Genomic DNA, 22,929 nt, shown 5'->3' with positions numbered 1-22,929 from the left:
TGTATGGAGCTGTGAGGAGCTGCAGTACTGAGAACGGCTACTACACAGTGTATGGAGCTGTGAGGAGCTGCAGTACTGAGAACCGCCACTACACGGTGTATGGAGCTGTGAGGAGCTGCAGTACTGAGAACGGCCTCTACACGGTATACAGAGCTGTGAGGAGCTGCACTACCGAGCATAGCCTCCACATGGTGTATGGAGACATACTGTTGCGGCTCAGTACATTGTGTGCTAATTTGTGGGGGTACTAGGTATCGTTCTCACCTCCCTCTCTAAATTTGATATTTGTAGATATGGTAACACTTAAATGGGTTCTCTAATACTCTAATATCGATGGTTCTTGGGATGGGCCATTAATATCTGATTAGCTCATTAAGATATCCACTTTTAGATGTGTCCTGTGTGTGCTTGTGTCCAGCATTCTTTTTATATAAAGACACCACTGTGGATCAGGTGACTCCGGGGCTGTGGTGCCTCAGTGAGCTGAAGGGGACTTCGCTGTTGTAAGTTATCGAACCAGCAGCAGCCATGAGATATATACTGAGAATGCCTGGCAAACAATGAAGGGTCCTGATGCCCGCTGGATTCCAGCTAATTGGTGCAGAAGATAAATCTAGTGTTTAGCGAGCAATAAAATGCTCCGGTGCTCTATACTTGAGTCAAGCAATTTGTAATGCTCGAGCACTCTGATGCTTGATCAACTACCAAGCGTCTCGAGCACTCTGATGCTTGATCAACTACCAAGCGTCTCGAGCACTCTGATGCTTGATGAACTGCTGAGCGTTTCGAGCACTCTGATGCTTGATCAACTACTGAGTGTTTCAAGCACACTGATGCTTGATCAACTACTGAGCGTCTCGAGCACTCTGATGCTTGATCAACTGCTGAGCATTTCGAGCACTTTGATGCTAGATCAACTACCGAGTGTCTCGAGCACTCTGTTGCTTTATCAACTACCAAGCATCTCGAGCACTCTGATGCTTCATCAACTACTGAGCGTCTCGAGCACTCTGATGCTTGATCAACTACCAAGCATCTTGAGCACTCTGATGCTTGATCAACTGCAGAGTGTCTCGAGCACTCTGATGCTTAAACGACTATTGAGCATCTTGATACTCTTAGGGGTACTTTGCACGCTGCGACATCGCAGGCCGATGCTGCGATGCCGAGCGCGATAGTCCCCGCCCCCGTCGCAGCAGCGATTTCCTTGTGATAGCTGCCGTAGCGAACATTATCGCTACGGCAGCTTCACATGCACTCACCTGCCCTGCGACCGTCGCTCTGGCCGGCGACCCGCCTCCTTGTTAAGGGGGCGGGTCGTGCGGCGTCATAGCGACGTCACACGCCAGGCAGCCAATCGGAGCGGAGGGGCGGAGATGAGTGGGATGTAAACATCCCGCCCATCTCCTTCCTTCCGCATATCCTACGGAAGATGTTCCTCGCTCCTGCGGCTTCACACACAGCGATGTGTGCTGCCGCAGGAGCGAGGAACGACATCGGACTGTCGCGTCAGCGTAATCATGGATTACGCCGACGCTGCACCGATGATACGATTACAACGCTTTTGCGCTCGTTAATCGTATCATCGAGCCTTTACACACTACGATGTCGCATGCGATGCCTGAAGTGCGTCATTTTCCATTTGACCCCACCGACATTGCACCTGCGATGTTGTAGTGTGCAAAGCCCGCCTTACGCTTGATCAACTACCGAGCATCTCGAGCACTCTGATGCTTGATCAACTACCGAGCATCTCGAGCACTCTGATGCTTGATCAACTACCGAGCGTCTCGAGCACTCTGATGCTTGATCAACTACCGAGCATCTCGAGCACTCTGATGCTTGATCAACTACCGAGCGTCTCGAGCACTCTGATGCTTGATAAATTACCGAACGTCTTGAACACTCTGATGCTTGATTGAGTACCGAGAAGTGCCGAGCATGCTCGCCTATCAATATATAGATCATTAATATTATTATATTACAAATTCCGGTCCAGTATCCTCAGGAGTGACACTGCAGTAGGGTTGTTTAAAAAATGAAGCAAGGTGACCCAAAGGTGTGATTGTCCCCAGTTGGGGGCTTCATTTTAATGAAGACCACCCCTTTCTGAGAACAGACGCTTCTTCGTGACTGCGTGCAGGCGTTCTCTATCCTCCTTCATAAGACGCACAATGTTACTACTTATAGTATTAGAGAACATTGAATTACCAACGAAAGCATTTGGAAGATTAAATCCTAAAGGATAAATACTTTGTTTTCCCGTCCCCTTTCTCCATGTCTGTTACTATCCCCAACCTCCCATCCACTGCCCTCTTTGCAGAATCAGCAAACACATGGTCTGCATTAACTTGATCCTCGGCAGCCAGAGAAATCCCAAATAACAACTCCTCGATATTAACCCAAGAAAAAGCTGGCTTTCTGCGGACGCTTTCCCGGACTTGTAAAGAACAAAGAGATTTTTTTTGCAGAAATAAGCTGATTTCAGAAGGATGGATATAATTGAGTTTCAAGCTTCATTCAAATATCAAGGGAGAGGTGAAATCTGGGTCCCGGGCAAAACTCTACAAACTACCGATGGATGAAATGTATCCCACACAAAGCAGCGCCTCGCTGTAGCTCGCAGGTAGCTGCCGCATTCAATTGCCTGAAATCCACTTTCAGAGACCTGGATAAAATGGTTTTTCCATAGAAAGTGAGTGGCGGGTTTTTTGTGTGTCTGAGAGTCGGATTTCTGGTCTCTACACGCGATGAATCCTGTAACATAGTGTAATATGCGTTGCAGTAATCAGGGAAGCTGAGCCGGTGCCAATTTCAGGCTCGGCAGCGATGCTCGACTGGAGGATTCTCATTTCATAATCATTTTTCGGTAAAAGGATCGCTAAGCCTAAAAACTAAGTTTCTGTAAATGAAAGTCTTACTTGCCGCTCTCGCAAGCGCATACATATATATACATGAATGCCAAAAATCATTTAAAGTTGCCCTCCAGCTACAAAAACTCATACATTCTTCTGCTGCTTCTAAATTTCTACGACATGGTGAGATATATTTTAATAGGGGGTAGAGCTCCGTCCTCCATCCTCAGTGATCCGGGGGCCCAATCCTCTCCATATATCAGTAGGAGAATGCCTGAAGAGTGCTGCCATGTGTAAGGGGGGGAGATACGACACCCCAAACATCATCGGGGGGGGGTGGGGGGGGACAGAGACCTCCTGTGTGAATGGAGTCATAGTCCTCATGTGTGACCACTGATCCCAGCTCTAGTGTCAGTGGTCCCACAAGATCAGTCTAATGAGTGTGGTATATAGTGCAAAACAGAAATATAAAGACAGATAGATAAATAGATAGATAGATAGAGAGATAGATAAATAGATAGATAATAGAGCGATATATAGATAGATAGGTTGATAGATAATAGAGAGATAGATAGTGTCACATAGTATTTGACTCTAAACTCAACGAGTATCATGGCACTGTAGTGCCCCTGAAGCCAGCTACAAGATACTGCATCCCTACCGGGATGCAGGGCCTAACCCCTAGGGACCCAGAAGACCAGTGCCGGTAACACACAAACACTCCAGAAAATCCCTGTTTTTCCCCAATTATCCCCTATAGAACGGTACCAGGCTAGGGTCGAACCAATGGATGGCCGCCTAGAGGTGGAGCCAGTCCAGTCCACTAGACAACCAGGTGGGAGGGGCAGACAGGGACAGTGAGACAGTGGAGAAGACACGGTGGTAGTGGAGGAGTGTGTGTCGGAGACTGTGAAAGTGAGCAAATGGACTGATCGGAGTGAACAGTGACCTGAGGGCTCAGGCGGGCTGTTACTTGCTGGTGGAGTACGGTGGAGTACTCCCAGGACTACGTACCAACGGGGTACAGAATCCTAGATCAGGCAAAAGCTCCAGGCAGACCTGATAAAATCTGCACAGTGAGGGGACCATAAAGGACCTCACTGACCTTGAAGTTTGGGACTCAGTAGCAAATGGAGAACCGGGGATAGGACCAGAGACTCCAACCCCACAGGGTTCACGCTACCGTCATACGGACTGCTGAACAAGACAACCAGGAGGGGACCCCCAGCCTCTCTATACCACAGGGACCCACCAACCAAAGACAGGTGCAGGGGAAAGAAGTCACCAGGTCACTAAACCGGCCCTGGAACTAAAGGGACCTGCGGTTAAGACCAGCTAGCCTCAGGTGACCAGTTACCAGCTTACAGTGAGTAAAAAGAACGAGTTACACCAAACTCCCGTTGTGGACTACCTTCTTTCCACACCCACCTGCAACACCTATCCTCTGGGGCCCGACCCTGCTTGCAGAGGGTCTAACATCCCGGCTGCCACTGACACCAGCCCCAGTAGTGAACATTGTGCAGCGGCGGCTCCATCCACATAGCCGCAAACCGCAAGTGGCGTCACATATAAACTTTATTCAACAATCCCCTGTAAATATTCTCCTTTACAAAAAGCACCCAGGGCATGGAACCAGGCAACAGCCACCAAAGTGACATTCCCCAGTTATACACCGCCCGGGACCGAGTACCCCATAACCCTGGGTGACACAGCACCATCAGATGCTGTTCAGACCACAAACTCTGACACTCCTCATTATAGTTTCTCTGGTGCTTCTGAGTTGCCCAGGCAGGCTTGTTTGTCAACCAGCTGTGTGGACATTGGTGTTCTGATTAGTAAGAGTTAATTTCTGCTAGTTATCTTTTGAATTATGTTGCGGGAGACCTATCACAGGGACTCTCCACCTTTTTAAGATAGAGGAATTTGTCTTCCTATGCCAACTATAGCTTTATGTTACTCTTCTCTGTGTGCTGTTGTTTTCCTATCTGATGATTTATTGCATGTTGCTTGCTGTGTAGTGGAATTCCTCCTATCGTCTGGTTAATTCCTCCCTACTCTAGTTTTCCTCCTTACCACTTGTCAGATTACTCTGTGTGAGCGTGCTGTGGGACAGAGTCTTGGTTTTCCCTGTTTGTCTACCACAGTTGGTGTTTACACGTTCCTGTCCCGGGCCTCCCCACTGGGGTAGGGAGGGAGGGGGTACTAGAGCAGTGCTGGTGAGGAGCAGGGGTAGGAAGGCAGCCCAGGCATCCCCACCTTCAGACGTATCTCTGGGATTAGGGACCGCTAGGTCTCCCGCTAGTCTGAGGGCCAGTTTAGGAGCCCTTGTTGCCTGTTCTCCCCTGCCACCCTGTAACAAATAGATAATAGATAGATAGATAGATAGATAGATAGATTATTGGCCATGGATGGACCTACTGGATGTTGTCTATGCAGGTAAAAGAGGGAATATCTGACCCATAGAGAGTTACATTGTGTATATAATATCATCCCCCCCCCGTTACCTGTGATGTCAGATTTTGGGGTTTCACACTGATTCACTTTCTCTTTGTCTTTATCATTATGTTTAAACAACTCCATTTCCAATGAGACTGAAGGAGGCGACTAAAAACGTGTCTTTTTCTCTCCTCCAGACGCCAGAATACAGATTTCAGAATGATATTCCCTGCTGCGAGATTTTATTATATCGTTTGTTTTCAACCCATATGGTTTCTTGCTTTAGATACTAGAAACTAATCCCGTCTGTGTCATGTTTCTCTGTGAATCTGTTCTTTAGAGAAGTCATACTTAGCATTAAGGAAAAATATAAAGCAAAACACACAGCAAGGATACGGATTACCCTGGAAATGCCAAGAAGGTATGGAAATAATATCAGTGTCTGAACTTACACAAATATTCTCACTGTATTCACTAACTGGATGGATGGATAGATAGATAGATAGATAGATAGATAGATAGATAGATAGATAGATAGATAGATAGATAGACAGATAGATAGACAGATAGATAGAGTGTTATGATCCGGAACCATGGAAGATCACAATAGATCATTGGCAAAAAAGGTGACAAGAGCAGTGGCAACTAATCTGGCCGCCATCTCCTTACTAACCATCAACACTAGAAGTAGCCGAGGGGTGAACTAACATCCTGTGCACCGCGAACCCAGCCGGAGAACTAGCTATCCTAAAGGAAGGAAAGATGAATAACTCTCTGCCTCAGAAATAGACCGCAAAAGGAATAGCAAGCCCCCCACATTCAAAGACTACGGTGATATAGGAAAACACAATACACAGATGGATGATAGGATTAGCAAAGGTGAGGCCCCATTGACTAAATAGGAAAGGATAGGAAAGGGGCTGATGGTGGCCAGAGAAAAACCCTACAAAAATCCAAATACCTGATAGTACAGAAAATCCTCAGATCGCATGATCTGCACTCCGTCCTATATCAGGCGCTCTTGTCAAACCAATGAACAGAAAACAGGAACAATTACAAATTCAAGAAGCAACAAACAAATGGACTTATAGGAGCAAAACTCTACACATAGCTGCAGGGAGCTTCCCAGCTAAGCAACAGAGAGGGAAGATTCCTGCATGCAAATAAACTGACAATAACCACAGCAAATGACAAACCCAGATAAGAACAAAAGAACAAAACAACATAAGAAAGAACCAAGCACTTATCTGTGGTAGATGTGATCTGGAGCAAGATGAGAAGGCTGGTAACTAAAGAACAAATGTGAACCGGCTCAGACTGCCAGCAAACCAAGGTTTAAATAGTCAGAGAGTTAGCAATGGAAACCCCATTGCTCCAGCACACCTGGTCTCTGTCCAAACCATTCCTGGCCACAAGAGGGAGCCTCACAGCAGCAAAAGCATAACTGACATTCACAAGAATAGAGTAATAGTGTATGTACACACTATTTTGAGAAAAATATTTGGATCCCTCTTTATGGACCAAGAACACAGTGATGAGGAAAAGAGAATGGTCTTCCCCCAAACTGTTCCAACAAAGCTAAAACTACAATTGTCCACAATGTCTTGTGGTGAAGAATTAAGATTTAATGTCACTAGCAGTAAGAGGCTATCCCCTCATAACAGCCCGGAGCATTATCCTCCTCTACCATCTCTACAGTGGGCACAATGCACTCAGCCATGGGGAAACAGACAGGTGAGGGCTGGTATTATTAGGCTGGGAAGGTCTATGGTTATTGGCCCCTCCCAGCCTATAATAGCAGCCCGCAGCTGCTCAGAAGTAGTACATCCATAAAGGGGTGAAAGAAGGTGTGTGTGTTTTCTATTTCAAATATAAGATTTTTCAGTGTATTTCTTTTTTTTGACTTTTCAGGATAGTGATGGGCAGTGTTTCATTGACCCCCACCCATTACTAACCTTGGGCTTCATGATAGCTGTCATTTTTTGATAAATTACAGCTGTCATCAACCCCATACTGTATATTACCCCGATTGCCACTGCACCAGGCCAATCAGGATGAGCCAGGTAAAGCGCCAGAATGGGGCATCTTATGGTTGCACCACTTCTATAGTGGCTGCAGGCTAGTATTTTCAGGCTGGGGGGAACAACAACCATGGCTCTTCCCACCCTGATAATACCACCCCCCACATGTCAGCTTTACTGTGGCTTGTTATCAAAAATGGAGGGGAGCCTACAGAATTTTTTAATTTTTTGGGATCCCCTCTATTTTTGATACCAGCCATGGTAAAGCACACCACACTACTACTGTAGCTGCTGCTTTACCCTCGCTTATTATCAAGTTTATTAACTCATTTATTTCTTTTAGATTACTATACAGCAAACTTGTCTGCAACCATTTACAGACATCGACACAGAGGGTGGGAGGCGTGTGTAGCGCCCCTGAGAGTCTCAGGGCACTACAAGGAACTGCATCCTTTTGGGGATGCAGGACCTACACCCTGGGATCTGGAGTACCAGTGCCAATTCCACCAACACAAATCTAGAATCCTAGTTCTCCTCTCCACACTGGGCATAGAGGGTTAACCATGTAAGGGGATGGTCGCCATGGGAACGAGTCCCTGGGTATAGCCAGCCTGGTGGGAGGAGTCAGTCAGTCTGTAGTGAGGAGAGAAGAGGGCAGCACACAGGAGAGGTGTGCGGACGTGCCTTAGCTGGGTCCGTGTAATGGTGACCCCGGGGGCACAGGAGATAGGTCGCCAGGATGGGTACCGAGATACCGCTGGAACCGGAGCACGCACAGGGCACAGGGCCCTAGGTCAAATGTCAAGTTTCAAACAGTTTGATAAATACCTGCCCGGTGAGGACACCTTCACGGACTTCATCGAACCAAATAATCCGGCGGCATCAGCAGTAAACTAGGATCGGGGTTCAGACACTTACCTCCCCACAGGGTCTGCACTGCCCGCCGTACGGAGAAGGAGACTGTACCCCAAAAGGGACAGTCGGGGTTCCCAAACGTTCCACACTACGGGGACTCAATCTACAGACAGTGTCGGGGACAGAGCAACCTGGATCACTACATTGGCACTGATAGTCCTGGGACCGGAACCAGCAGACCGAGGGTCCATATGAGTAGAAACTGTTAAAGTAAATCTGGTGTGGTCTCCATCATTATACACCAGACATCTCCCAGGCACAGCCCTTCCTGCGGATGGCCTACCACCATAGCTGCCACTACCACCATCCCTGGGAGTACCCACATTCAGCAGCGGCGGTTCTCCATTCTTAACCACAACCTGCAGGTGGCGTCACAAACATTAACTCTATTATCCCCTGTAAATACTCCCCTTTTATTAAGTGTCCCCAGGGTACGGGACCGGGCAACGGCCACCAGAGTGACATCCCCGTTTGCAACCGCCCGGGACCGAGTACTCGCTTCCCTGGGTGACACACGTGTATAGCAATTTGCAAACAATCACAGACGCTGGCTCAGAGGGTGGGAGGGGTAAGCAGTGAATATTCATGAAGCTTAATGAACAGGCCTGGAAAAGAGTCTTCCGGGAAACATAGTATGTATAACTGTCCTGCTGTTACTCCTATTTAGCTTCCTTTTGTAGCCCCCTAGTTCTTAATAGAACGATTTTGGTGCACAGGACTTCTCAGCTCCATTGACTTGTATGGGGTTCGTTATCCGGAGTCAAGTTCAGTTCAAGTTTGGTTCCCTAACCTGACTTTTTTTTCTTAGTCCTGGCGGATTCGGCGAACCCGAATATCCATGGGTCGGCTGATCACTGAGCTGATACCTGGATGTAACACTAATCAGACCTCACAAATATTTAGTTACTTGGTATGGTAAATGCGGAGGGTTCTGTAAGGAGTTCTCTAATATAACATACATTGTATAGGATTAGTCCTCACCAGTTCCCGCTAATATGTGGTTCTGCAGGCAGGAGAGTTACAGTTGCTCGTCTCAACTTCAGCTACAAAGCTGTTTGTCTTTTTGTTGGAGATAGCGAGCGTCTCGTGGAAAGGGAGCTGCGAAACCCGTTGAGGTTTGTAAGTTCAGACCTTGTTTTTTTAATACCGCAATGCAGTCTCCATAAGAGGGTTCCAGGCTGTCTCTTTAGGTTGTGAAAAATAAAAATAGATTTAGTTCTTCCATAAATACTTTTATATTCCGCAGCCTGACTTTCCCCTCTTTGTGCCTCAGTGACTTATTAAGTAAAAAATATAGTGGCTTAAACGAAAAACCGGCGTAAATCAGCGTAACGACAGATTTTAAGTTCTCTGTAATAACTGCTGGCCCAAAACTGCTAAAATCTGCATTCGAGGCGAGACACCACCCGTGGGGGGGGTCTCCGCGCTGCTCATTACCTCCTTATTTTCTCACGAAAATAAAAAAAGAATGTGCTTGGGAAGACCAAGTCCTTAATACAAAGTAATAAAGCCATTGATCACGGTTTATCGCCTTCAATTTCCATCTCTCGAAATCCAAAAATAGTGAATATTTTGAAAAAATCCTTCCCGAAAGCTTTTCAGGTCTCCCATTTGTTTCACGTTACATTCCCCCGCTAATGTGCTGGCGTAGACTTGGTCCAAAATTCCTCGGAAACGAACTTATCTCCGTTTTCTTTTGTTTTGAAAGTAGGTGAATGGGTTGAGATCCAGAATATATGATCTATTTCACTTCTGCTTTGGAAGGAGGAACCTTGTCCAAAACCTTTCTACATGACCCAAATGGGAATTCCATCTTTAATCACGGCCGACAACAACTGCTTTTCTGATTTTGTTTAAAATGTTTCAGTCTTTACAAAAACCAGACCGTTTTTTTTCCTAAACCTACAGCAAATTAGGCCGTTTGGCTTCAGCTCAGCTCCAGCCGAATCATGGGTACTATGTAAATCATAGATTTAATGGCGTAGTAACCAAACACATCTGTTTCTGTTTTCGAGAAGTTAATAATATAACTAGCGTACTTAAACACTGCTATCGTTAACTGGCAAACCGAGGCGAATAGAGGGCGGCCGTAAGTCACAAGGTGTTGTAGGCTTCAAGCGGCCATGCCATTGATGAACTGTTAGTCTCTCCAGAAAATGGACCTCCACAAGACGACCCTCTCTCCGACTCTCTCCGACTCTCCCGCTTGACCCCAAGTTGCCTTTTTTCCTAACTTCCAAAGTTTGCCTTAAACAAACAGCGGGAGGATTACAATCTTGAGCTCACACCTGCATTTTTCACATTTTAATCTGGGGTTTTAGTACCTAATGCTTTAAAAATCCAAGAGGAAGAAATGTTGGAGATCTCCGGGAATCGAAATTGAGTTCTTCCATCCGGGCCGTTCCCGTTTATTTATCTTAGTGCTAACGCTGTTGTAAAATGTTTAAATTTGACAAATATGGAAAGAGCAATATGGAGAAAATAATCAGTCACATATGGCCTTAATGATGTGCATAAATCTGACGTAACATGAGGTACTGCAGAGCAGAAGTGTATTTCAGTGTCGTTACGCAGTGCCCCAGGCCCTGTGCCAGATATTCTGTGTGTTGTTTGCCTTAAGCTAATGCAGTTACAAGCTCCACACAATCCTCTCCGAAGAAGCATGTGTTAGTTAATTAGTTGAACATTCGGTGTCCCGTTGCTGTGCATTTAGAAGAGTTTGCTTTGTGCGACTTTATGAATTAGGATGGACCTAAGCGGATTGGCCAAAGGAAAATGGGATAAACGAAACACACCCAAGGTAGTACGGTCAACGTCAATAATGCCATACTGACTGCCGGAGAGGAGTGTGTTCAGGCTTGGACTGGCCCACAGGTGGGCAGGGGAATTCCCTGGTGGGCCATTTGCCGGAGTGCTTCCCCCACCTTCCTATAGGAGCAGGAGTTGGCACATTACACTTGATTCACTATGACCACAGAGGCAGCCTGTACTCATTCATTTACCAAACCACCCAGATTATTATTATATAGAAGCATGGGTAAATAAGTGAATGAGGGTAATGTATAAGGGTAAATATGTGAATCTGGGTAATATATTATTTGCACTGGGTGTCTTGCTTGCCAAGAGTGACAAGCATGGCACATGTGTTCAGACCTACGGGCGTCTTACGCACGACAAAAAAACATAACAAAGGGGATACCAGGGACACGATAACAACGGCGGGCCCTGGAGCTAGTGAGAAGGTAGACGGGACACCTCCTATTCTCACCTGCAGCTGTCCCTACTAGCCTATTCAATCCCTATACAGTCTCCGCAACTGTCACCGAACAGGAACCTGAGAACCTGAAACACCCTGAAGAAGCCCTGGCTAGTGACAGGCAGGTTAGGTTCACTAAACCTACTGCTACACTAATAAGACACAAGAAAAGGAAAGACAAGCAAAGGAAACAGCAATGGACAACTCAGCAGGACAACTTCTCAGCAGGACCTACCACCAAGGCGGCCAGAGAACAATGAGTTTGTATCTTCAGCAAGGACTGCTGGGAAACACCAACTACTTAAACCTGAAGGGGCGTAGCTACGAAGCAACTGCAGCTGAAACACTCAGCTAGGAACTGCAGGACAATAAAACTGACATTAACTAATTAGGCACTAGAAGAAATCAAACCACATTTAAATGAAGAGACCCCAACCCTAAATTCATTACTAGTCTCTAAAACTAGACAGACGTCTGTGATAGTGGGCCCACAGAGTCAATGTAACTGGTGGACCCTTGGCACACCAGTCCGACGCTGAGTTTGTTGGTTTTGAGGGAGACAGTGACCTGCCCAGTAAGATCAGGCTTTTTCCAATCAAATGTGTTATGGCACCAGCAAGGATGAATGTACTGATCCTTCTGGCAGGATAAACATAAGGCTGGCAAAAATTGAGAAGAAAGATGGCGGCCGGGACAATTGGGTGTTGAGTGGTATTGGAAGCTAGCAGAATGGAGGACATTATTCACAATGAGCACGATGTAGAAATGAGCAAATCCATTCAATGCAGATCAAATGTGTCCATTTTTTTAGGAATTTGCAAAATCCAGTAAATTTTAACAATTTGTGAATCGCACGAATGGCCAACAATGTCCTGCACTATTTTGCACTTTGCAGAATATTGCACCAGCCACAGAAGTGTCAAATAACCCTTGGGGGCTTCCTAGTATTGCCTTGCAGTTATTACATCCTATTACACCTGCATAGACTATCACAGCCAGTATAATAGTCGAGGCAGGGAATGCAGCAGCCGTGTTATGGTGAATCTGAATAGTGAGGGGACGTCACAGGTCAGCCGTGGAGATAGGGAGAGAAGCCATTAAACACTGAGGTAACATTACATATAGTGTGTGACAGCTCAGCAGTGAAGAAGTATCAGGAAAAAAGCACAATGTCAGACACATGTACCATAGTTTTGCATTGAATTCATTCAATACAAATCAAATTTCTTGGTAAAATTTTGCAAACTTGCAAATTTTAATTTTAAAAGATTTGTTGATCTCTAGCAGGATATATACAGGTAAAGAGGTATTATAGAGTATCACAGCGGGAAGCAATGGAATCTCACTACAATATGACATCATTTAATGATTGTAGGTGGTCTATCATCTGGGACCCCCACCTATCTTGAGAATGAAGGTGTCATATCACTGCTTGAGCGCTGCAGCCCCTTTATAGCACAATCCTAGAATCCGCTGCAGCACAACTCCATTCACGTGAATGAGGATGACTGCAATTCCCTCCACAACCAAATGATCAAGAGGGGCACTGTGCAAACAAAAACTGTCAGCGTCTCCAGGATCTGCAGGGGTCCCAGACGTGGGACTTCCAGTGATGATTAAGTGATGGCATATCCCAATACCATCACTAACTGGGATATGAATACTCCTTCAAGTATCTGAGAAGTCTATTGGTGCCTTAGGCCTCTCCTAATAGTGAAGTCACACCACATCTTTTTGCACTTATGAGCCACTTCTTCTCCTTCTTCTCGTTCCCTGTCTGCTAAACTCATTATTCCCAGTGATGAATTGGTAAAATCCTTCTTGCTCATAATAAACCAGCTTGCCATCACTGAGGGATCAGATTACAGTTGTCTATTAAAGTCCGCTCTCAGAACTGCTGTATAATATCCTCCATGATTCTGCTACCCAGTAAGTGCTTAGCTCAGGCCAGGGCTGGATTCACAGCTACATTGTTCAGGAATGCTTCAACTTGCTGCCCTTCTCTATTAAATGTTTATCTCGCCCTCAGAGCTGGATTCACAGCTAGGCTATGTGCGCACAGTGCGTTTTTCGCGGCGTTTTTGCGCGTTTTTCGGGTGCGTTTTTGGCCTCAAAACTGCAGGACTTTGCTTCCCCAGCAAAGTCTATGAGTTTTCATTTTTGCTGTCCGCACACATCTGTTTTTTTTCAGCTGCGTTTTTGTGGTGCCACAAAAACGCAGCATGTCAATTATTCCCACGTTTTTCACTGCGCTTTTCATCCATTGAGTTCAATGGGATGTTGAAAGACGCAATGAGAAACGCAAATAACTGCGTTTTGGTGCGTTTTGGTGCGACCAAAAACGCAGCTATAAACGCAGGAGGTGGGTAGTAAAGTGACGTGTACAGGAAGAGGATTCCTTCTGTCAGTATATACAGAAGCGTGAATCCTCCCGGTACCGTCACCGTCGCTTCCACCTCCCGTCCTGTGCATGTATGCTGCCGTGCGGCGCCATGTCTGGGCGGGAGGTGGAAGCGGCTGCGAAAACAAAAGTTAACAGTAGAAAAAAGAAAAAAGTTATACTCACCTGTCTGCAGCCTCCCGGTACCATGCCCGCTCCCATTTCCTCTCACGGTATCGCCACCCCCGCTCCGGCTGTGTGCAGACGGCTGGGACACCTCCGATAGATGCAGGACCTGGCGATGGATCACCTGATGCAGTCACCTGACGCATCAGGTGATCGTAAGTATCGCGGTGACGCGGGCGCCCGGCCGGTATCAGCGGATGCGTCAGGAGACTTCATCCCTGATTACCGGCAGCTGCTGCAGCGATCGGACAGTATCAGACTCCCGCCCCATCGCTGCAGGAGCTGCCGGTAATCAGCACATAAGTGAGTATTATTTTTTTTTTTTTTGCACCGATGCATCAGCTGATTGTATCGGCTTTTATACAATCAGCTGATGTGTGATGGGATTCAGGCACTTGAACCTGACACATCATCTGATCGCTTTGCCTTCCAGCAAACCGATCAGATGATATTGGATCCGGATTGGACGGCGCGGGACCCAGACCCAGGATTACTGTGGAGGGGGGGTTCTTTATTTCAATAAAGATGGAGTCACTAATTGTGTTGTGTTTTATTTCTAATAAAAATATTTTTCTGTGTGTTGTGTTTTTTTTTTATCTTTACTAGAAATTCATGGTGGCCATGTCTAATATTGGCGTGACACCATGAATTTCGGGCTTAGGGCCAGCTATACAGCTAGCCCTAACCCCATTATTACCCGGCGAGCCACCCGGCATCAGGGCAGCTGGAAGAGTTGGATACAGCGCCAGAAGATGGCGCTTCTATGAAAGCGCCATTTTCTGGGGTGGCTGCGGGACTGCAATTCACAGCGGGGGTGCCCAGAAAGCATGGGCACCCTGCACTGTGGATTCCAATCCCCAGCTGCCTAGTTGTACCCGGCTGGACTCAAAAATTGGGCGAAGCTCACGTCATTTTTTTTTTAAATTATTTCATGAAATTCATGAAATAATTTAAAAAAAAAGGGCTTCCCTATATTTTTGGTTCCCAGCCGGGTACAAATAGGCAGCTGGGGGTTGGGGGCAGCCCGTACCTGCCTGCTGTACCCGGCTAGCATACAAAAATATGGCGAAGCCCACGTCATTTTTTTTGTTTGAGGGGGCAAAGAAATCCTGCATACAGTCCTGGAAGGAGGATGCTGAGCCTTGTAGTTCGACAGCTGCTGTCTGCTCTCCTGTATACACTATTGGATGGAGGATGCTGAGCCTTGTAGGTCTGCTCCCCCTGACTCTCCCTCAAGCATACAGTCCTGGATGGAGCATGCTGAGCCTTGTAGTTCTGCAGCTGCTGTCTGCTCTCCTGCATACACTATTGGATGGAGTATGCTGAGCCTTGTAGTTCTGCAGCTGTCTGCTCTTCTGCATACACTAGTGGAGAATGAAGAACACATTGAAGAAGGAAATGACATCAGACCTTTTTTTTTTTTGTTCACTGATAAAAAAACGCATAAGGACGCAGTGAGCAAAAACGCAGCAAAACACAGCAAAAAAACGCACCAAATCGCGGCAAAACGCGTGCGTTTTTTGCCGCGTTTTTTCGACGCAGGTGCGTTTTTGTGCGTTTTTAGCGGCCAAAAACGCACAAAAACGCAGCGTCAAAAAAACGCAGTGTGCGCACATAGCCCTACACTGCTCAGTACCGGTGCATAATGCCCTCCATGCTGCTGCCTTCTGGTAAGTTTTTATCTCCTCCCAAAGGCTGCATTCACAGCTACACAGCTCAGTACTGGTATATAATATACTTCCTACTGCTGCTTTCTATCAAGTGTTTTATCTCCTCTCAGAGCTGTATTAAGAGATATACAGTTAATACTGCCCTATACTATCCTCCATGCTGCTGTTTTAGGAGTTTTCTCTATCTCAGGAGCTGTAATTACAGCTACACTGGTCAGTACATTTGCAATGTCATCTACACTGCTACTTTTAGCGATTTCTTTATCTTACCCAGAGCTAGATTCACAGCTACACTGCTCAGTACGGGTGCATAATGCCCTCCATGCTGCTGCCTTCTGGTAAGTTTTTTTTATTCTGATTCCAGAGCTGCATTCACAGCTACATAGCTCAGTACTGGTATATAATGTCCTTACTGCTGCTTTCTGTAAAATGTTTTATCTCCTCTCAGAGTTGTATTAAGAGCTATAAAGTTTATTACTGCCTTATAATATCCTCCATGCTGCTGCTTTACATGCTTTCTCTATCTCAGGAGCTGTAATTACAGCTACACTGATCATTACATTTGCAATGTCATCCACACTGCTACTTTTAGTGATTTCTTTATCTTACCCCTGAGCTAGATTTGCAGCTACACAGCTCAGTACTGGTGCATAATGTCCTCCATGCTGCTACCTTCTGGTAATTTTTTTATCTGATCCCAGAGCTGCATTCACAGCTACACTGATCCCAGAGCGGCAAAATAATATACTTCCTACTGCTGCTTTCTATCAAGTGTTGTATCTCCTCTTGGAGCTGTATTAAGAAATATACAGTTTGATACTGCCTTATAATATCTTCCATGCTGCTGGTTTAGGAGTTTTCTCTATCTCATGAGCTGGAATTACAGCTACACTGGGCAGTATATTTGCAATGTCATTCACACTGCTACTTTTACTATTTTTAGCATTCTCTTTATCTTACCCCAGAGCTAGATTCACAGCTACACAGCTCAGTACTGGTGCATATTGCCCTCCATGCTGCTGCCTTCTGGCAAGTTTTTTTATCTGATCCCAGAGCTGCATTTACAGCTACACAGCTCAGTACTGGTATATAATGTCCTTCCTACTGCTGCTTTCTGTAAAATGTTTTATCTCCTCTTAGAGTTGTATTAAGAGCTATACAGTTTATTACTGCCTTATAATATCCTCCATGCTGCTGCTTTCTAGTATTCATGTGTTTTCTTTCACTATGGGACTGGATTCACAGCTATACAGCTCAGTACTGGTATATAATATACTTCTTACTGCTGCTTACGATGAAATGTTTGATCTCCTCTCAGAGTTGTATTAGGAGCTATACAGTTTATTTACTGTAATATCCTCCATGCTGCTGCTTTCTATTCATGTGTTTTTCTTTCACGCTGGAGCTGGATTCACAGCTACACTGGTCAGTACATTTGCAATGTCATCCACATTGCTACTTTTAGTTATTGTGAATACATTTGAATTAGATTCCAGTTTGGGGCTACCTCTTGTGGTCAGTGCTGGTAGTTCAGTTAACTTGCTGAATGGGAACCAGACAGCTTAGGAGGATTGGCAATCAGGCCATTCGGAATGGCCCTATATAACTGAGCAGTTTCCTCCTGTTCCTTGCCGGTGCTCAATGTATCTCCTGTATGCTAAGGATATTCTGAAACCAGCCCTTTTCTCTGTGTCTACGAGAACTCCTCTCAGATAAGTTGGTCTTTGTACCTCTGCTTATGGTTTCCACTTTCTTGTTATTTTGCCTGTGTGCAGTTCTTGATGGAGTTGAATCATTCCCTGCTGGGAGTATCTGTGTACCTTGCTCCATGTTCTGCTATGTATTGTGTTTTATCATGCTTGGTACAAAATTCAGTCCCTCCTCTATATCAGTGTTTTTCTTGGATCCCAGTAACACCAGAGTACTGATATAGTGGGGGAGAGCCTGTGTAGGCTCAGTATTTTTCCATATCAGGCGTGCTGATATTTACTAGGGTTTTTACCCTAGTTTAGGGTTTGTACTGTCAATGATCTTTCCTATCCTTTCCTATGCAGATAGTTTGGGCCTCATCTTTGCTTAATTTGTTCTCTAGCTACGTATTGTGTTTTCTTATATCACCGTAGTCTTTACATGTGGGTAGCTATCTATATCTTTGGGGACTGCTTCGTGGCAGATTAGCTTTTCTAATATTTCTCTCTGTGAGAATATTTAGTTTTCCGGCTGTGTCAAGGCAACCAGGTCATCGTAGGCATGCCCCACGGCTACGTCTAGTTGTGTGTCAGTATTAGGTCTGTAGTTCGTTAAGGTTCCAGCCACTCTGGTTATTTTTTGGGTTTCCAAGTTTTTGTCCTTTTTCTGATCCTCCTCGGTTACTGATTCATAACATTAGTGTTTTCTTTATTTTACCCCAGAGCTAGATTCACAGCTGCACTGCTCAGTACTTAGTGCTGTGTATGGGAAACAACCTAGTAGCTTAGAGTCAACTGAAAATTAGAGACTGAACTTGCACAGATGAAACTTGGTGAAAAATGCAGGACACAAGACTGATAATGTCCAGAAATAGTGTTATTTCTCATATACGCACACTAATGCATATTCTGAACAGTCCCTTAAAACCACAGGTCTGCTTTCCATTGATCAGCAGGTGTCAGGATTGTAGATATGGATGCTGTGTCCTAAAGATAAACCATCAATCAAACTCCTTTAATTGAGCTTCTGTTGTCTTGTAAATGCATTTTATTCCAATGTATATGTTGTGTTTTGGTGAAATAAGAAATGTTTCTGAAGAAATCTCTACGTGAGTTGCTGTTTTTGTAAAGGGGAACGCAAAAGGACACAAGTTTTAAAAGGAAATGACGGGAGAACGTGTTCCAGAAAAGATACATTCATGAAATATGGATGTGAAACACCTTCTCCCGACCGCTACATCTCAGTCCATCAGCAAACAAAAGGCCTCCGACTCGGAGCAACTCCTTGACGTACATTTAATTTTTTGGAAGTATTATTTCCATGCATTATGTCCATTACCACCAAAGTCTTTTGATTTCTTTTCTCCTGCTGTGTATTTAACTTTACGTTTCCTGCGATTCACTCTTTAATGCATTAGTGGGGTAGAGTTTTTGAAATGTCAGCGTAGTCACATGTCAGATTTAAAAGCCACCTCCATTGTTCTTTACAGAAAATAACTTTTTTTATGTGAAAATAAAAAAATATATATATAAATATATGTTATACCTTGAATATATATTTATTTTTTAGAATCTAAATATTAAGTAAGTGATGAAAGCAGATATATAGGTGCATGGGGATGTAGGGACAACATTTATATAGGAAATAGAGGTCAATGGGTAAAGGTTGCCATTTATAGGGGATAAATGGCGGATGAACTTTTGTCAGGATTGGCTGGATATGTGTTTTGAATTGGGGTCTTCTTTCGCTCTTGTCAAAGGCAGGTGCTATTGTAGGGGGGATCAGGCACTCCAAGGGGGTCTTAGAGCTTGTGCACTATTGTTAAAATAGGGGGCCCCAGAAGATGGTATATGGCATAGTGGGAGATGTGTAGCCAGCAGCTTTCCAAATCCTATGGCACCCTAAAGAAAATACAGATCAGCATAGGTAAAACAATGGTGATCATGGGGGGGGTCCTAAAATTGGGGTTTCCATCGATCAGGAGTCCGGAGGCTTGTGTGCGATCATTTATATTAAATGGTGCTTGAGCATGCATGCACCCTACTATCGTCTAATGTCATGGACGTTCCTCTGTTGTGTATCTTTGTGACAGGTTCTGGGTCAGAGTCTCACTTTGTCTTGTCATTTAGGGAGCAGAGGGTTAATGCCAGGTTTCCTTCCAGCAGCTCCTTACACCTGGTCAGGTGTTTCCAGTTGGGAACATGCCCAGGTTCTATAAATACCCTCTATATTCACCAGAGGGTGCCGGTTATTTCCTATCATTTGGAAGCTTGGCCAGGAGGTGGAGGGAGCTGGTGAAATTGTCTCTCAGTTGTGCTTTGGGCTGCAGCATTGGTTCTTGCTGCAGCAGTTCTAGGTGTGATGGTTGAACAGTATGGATGTTCCCCAGGAGGTTGTTGTCCCCCCCCCCCTTTATATTGTTTCCCCTCTTACACATTTAGTGGCTCCTTTGTGTGTGGTTGCCGTCTGCACGAGTAGTTTGTCCATATTTGTTGGTGGAATCACTGGGTGTAATCTTCTGTTCTTGCCCATTCCTCCCGGGTGGTGGGTTGTGGAGGGGGGTTCATAACATCAGGGACAAGGACAGGAGATGGAGCCTAGGTTGGAGGCCCGAACCTCCCTACCATTAAGGGTACCTCCGGGTGTTAGGGTAAGCTTTAGGGCCAGTATAGATCACCCGTGACATCTAGATGGCATTGTGCCATAGTTTGCTGCTCAACTGCTGCCCCATTCAGAGGAGAAGCATAGGGCTCCTATTCCTGTAAAATTTGGGGGCTCAATTATCACTGGTCCAGCCAATGGGCGATAAGAAGTTTGGATCAAAAAAACTACTCCTCCTTTGCAGCTGTACCATCGTGGTCTTCACTCCTGCGGCCGCCTTCCTTCGGGCCCATCGTATCGTTGAGCCGCAGAGTCATGAAGGTGGGGGCCCCAGGTAATGTAAGAGACTACCAAGATGCCACGGCGGGGTGAAGACTGCCACAATGGACAGGACCGGACCCAGACCAGGGCAAAGTAAACCTTTTTGCTGGACTCTAGCTGTAAGCTGTGACTCTGAGAACGTCCCTTTAAATCTCTATGCCACTTTGGAGTCTCCAGGTTGTGACATTGTAAAGTCTCTGCTACCTTGTGTCGATCTTCCCCATCGATAGAAGGGAGTGGGCCACCATATTGATTACCTGCAGATGTGAGCGGTATCCAGGATGCCAGGGGCACGGCGGCTCCACCAGTGCGGATTTGCTGATTTGCTGCCAAGTCAGACTGTGCTGTTGGCTGTCACGTTGGTCTTGATGATGCACCTGTAGACGGAGAGGAGATTTTTACACCCGCTCCTCCTCGGCTCTGTTCCTGCGCGGCCTCCAGAAGATGTTTGTGCTAAATCTATAGAGCAGCAGGTGCATCATTGTAATCCGCTATACAAACTATTAAAGACACTGTTAAACAGCGACTATGTAACACTGCAAACACCGAGCATAATAAAGCAGAGATTCATCTCTCAACGCATGGAACTCTACAAATGGAAGCGACTTACAAAGTATGCTGCATTTCTTTACTTTACAGAATAAGTAATGTAATGTATGTACACAGTGACTGCACCAGCAGAATAGTGAGTGCAGCTCTGGAGTATAATAAAGGATGTAACTCAGGATCAGTAATGTAATGTATGTACACAGTGACTGCACCAGCAGAATAGTGAGTGCAGCTCTGGAGTATAATAAAGGATGTAACTCAGGATCAGTACAAGATCAGTAATGTAATGTATGTACACAGTGACTGCACCAGCAGAATAGTGAGTGCAGCTCTGGAGTATAATACAGGAGGTAACTCAGGATTAGTAATGTAATGTATGTACACAGTGACTGCAGCAGCAGAATAGTGAATGCAGCTCTGGAGTAAAATTCAGGAGGTAACTCAGGATCAGTAATGTAATGTATGTATACAGTGACTGCACCAGCAGAATAGTGAGAGCAGCTCTGGAGGATAATATAGGAGGTAACTCAGGATCAGTAATGTAATGTATGTACACAGTGACTGCACCAGCAGAATAGTGAGTGCAGCTCTGGAGGATAATATAGGAGGTAATTCAAGATTGTGTTATTACAGGCCAGTAGTGATGAGCTCATTACTTGAATCCAGCAGGTCGGACTCTCGGACGGGCACGATTTGAGTTAACAGTATAATGGAAGCCAATGGGTGCCTTGAGCATTTTTCCGGTAGACCATAACAGGAGGTCTGTGGGGTGGAAAATTGCTGAAATAGATGGAAACAGCACTTTTTTAAATTGATAAAAACTCATTAAAAATGATGCAAAAAATGCAACAAAACAGTAATGTGTGAACATAGCCTTAATAGCCGGACCATTGCTCACCATATTTCCCCATCGCCTATGACTATAGTAGATGACATAGTAAGGGGCTAAGTAAATCCATACCCGCTGGTAGTCACCGGGACGTGTTAATACTTTACTACCTTATCTGGGCCTGTGGTGTGTGTGACATGGTCAGACACACTCTGTGTAATTTATGAAAGGCGGACTCTGAACCTCACAATGTCTATCTGAACAATGCAAGAACTGCCAAAAATTAGAAAGAAGAGGGACTCTGATACACCCTGTATTACACATAAAGAAGGCCTCATACACATTCTGTTAAAATTTTTTGGTAGTATGGTTGCTACACTTCTAAAAGCTATGCACTAAGTACAAGGGCTGGCAAAATTTAGGAGGAGGGACCTCAATACCCCCTGGAAAACATGTAGAGTAAGGCCTAAAAAAAGACAAAACATTTTTTAACATTTCAAAGAAGTGGGACTTCTGCGATTACTATCAAGGAGCCCCGGATTCGAGGCTACTGAAGGCATGACTGGCACAACAAGGACCTTTGCGTATCTGATTCCGATTCTGCTGTAGCGACGCCGCTGTGGCGCCGCACGAACCTCCCCCTTAGAAAGGAGGCGGTTTGCCGGACACAGCGACGTTGCTAGGCAGGTAAGTCTGTGTGACAGCTCCTAACGATATTGTGCGCCACGGGCAGTAATTTGCCTGTGACGCACAAACGACGGGGGCGGGTACACTCGCTAGCGATATCGCTGCATGTAAAGCCCCCTTTACAAAATATCAAATATAACTGTTGGTGTGTAGTGATGGGCGAGCGTGCTCGCTATTGCTTGGTACTCGGCTGAGTATCCTCAAGGGGGCTTTACACGCTGCGACATCGCTAATGCGGAGTTGTTGGGGTCACGGAATTGGTGACGCACATCCGGCCGCATTAGCGATGTTGCTGCGTGTGACACCGATGAGCGATTTTGCATCGTTGCAAAAACGTGCAAAATCGCTCATCGGTGACATGGGGGGTCAATTCTCGATTATCGTTACTGCAGCAGTAACGATGTAGTTCGTTGCTCCTGCGGCAGCACACATCGCTATGTGTGACGCCGCAGGAACGAGGAACTTCTCCTTACCTGCGTCCCGGCCGCTATGAGGAAGGAAGGAGGTGGGCGGGATGTTCCGGCCACTCATCTC

Source organism: Anomaloglossus baeobatrachus, chromosome 8 (genome assembly GCF_048569485.1).
Source record: "Anomaloglossus baeobatrachus isolate aAnoBae1 chromosome 8, aAnoBae1.hap1, whole genome shotgun sequence".
NCBI classification, from domain to species: Eukaryota; Metazoa; Chordata; class Amphibia; order Anura; family Aromobatidae; genus Anomaloglossus; species Anomaloglossus baeobatrachus.
Note: the sequence above shows the minus strand (reverse complement) of the source record.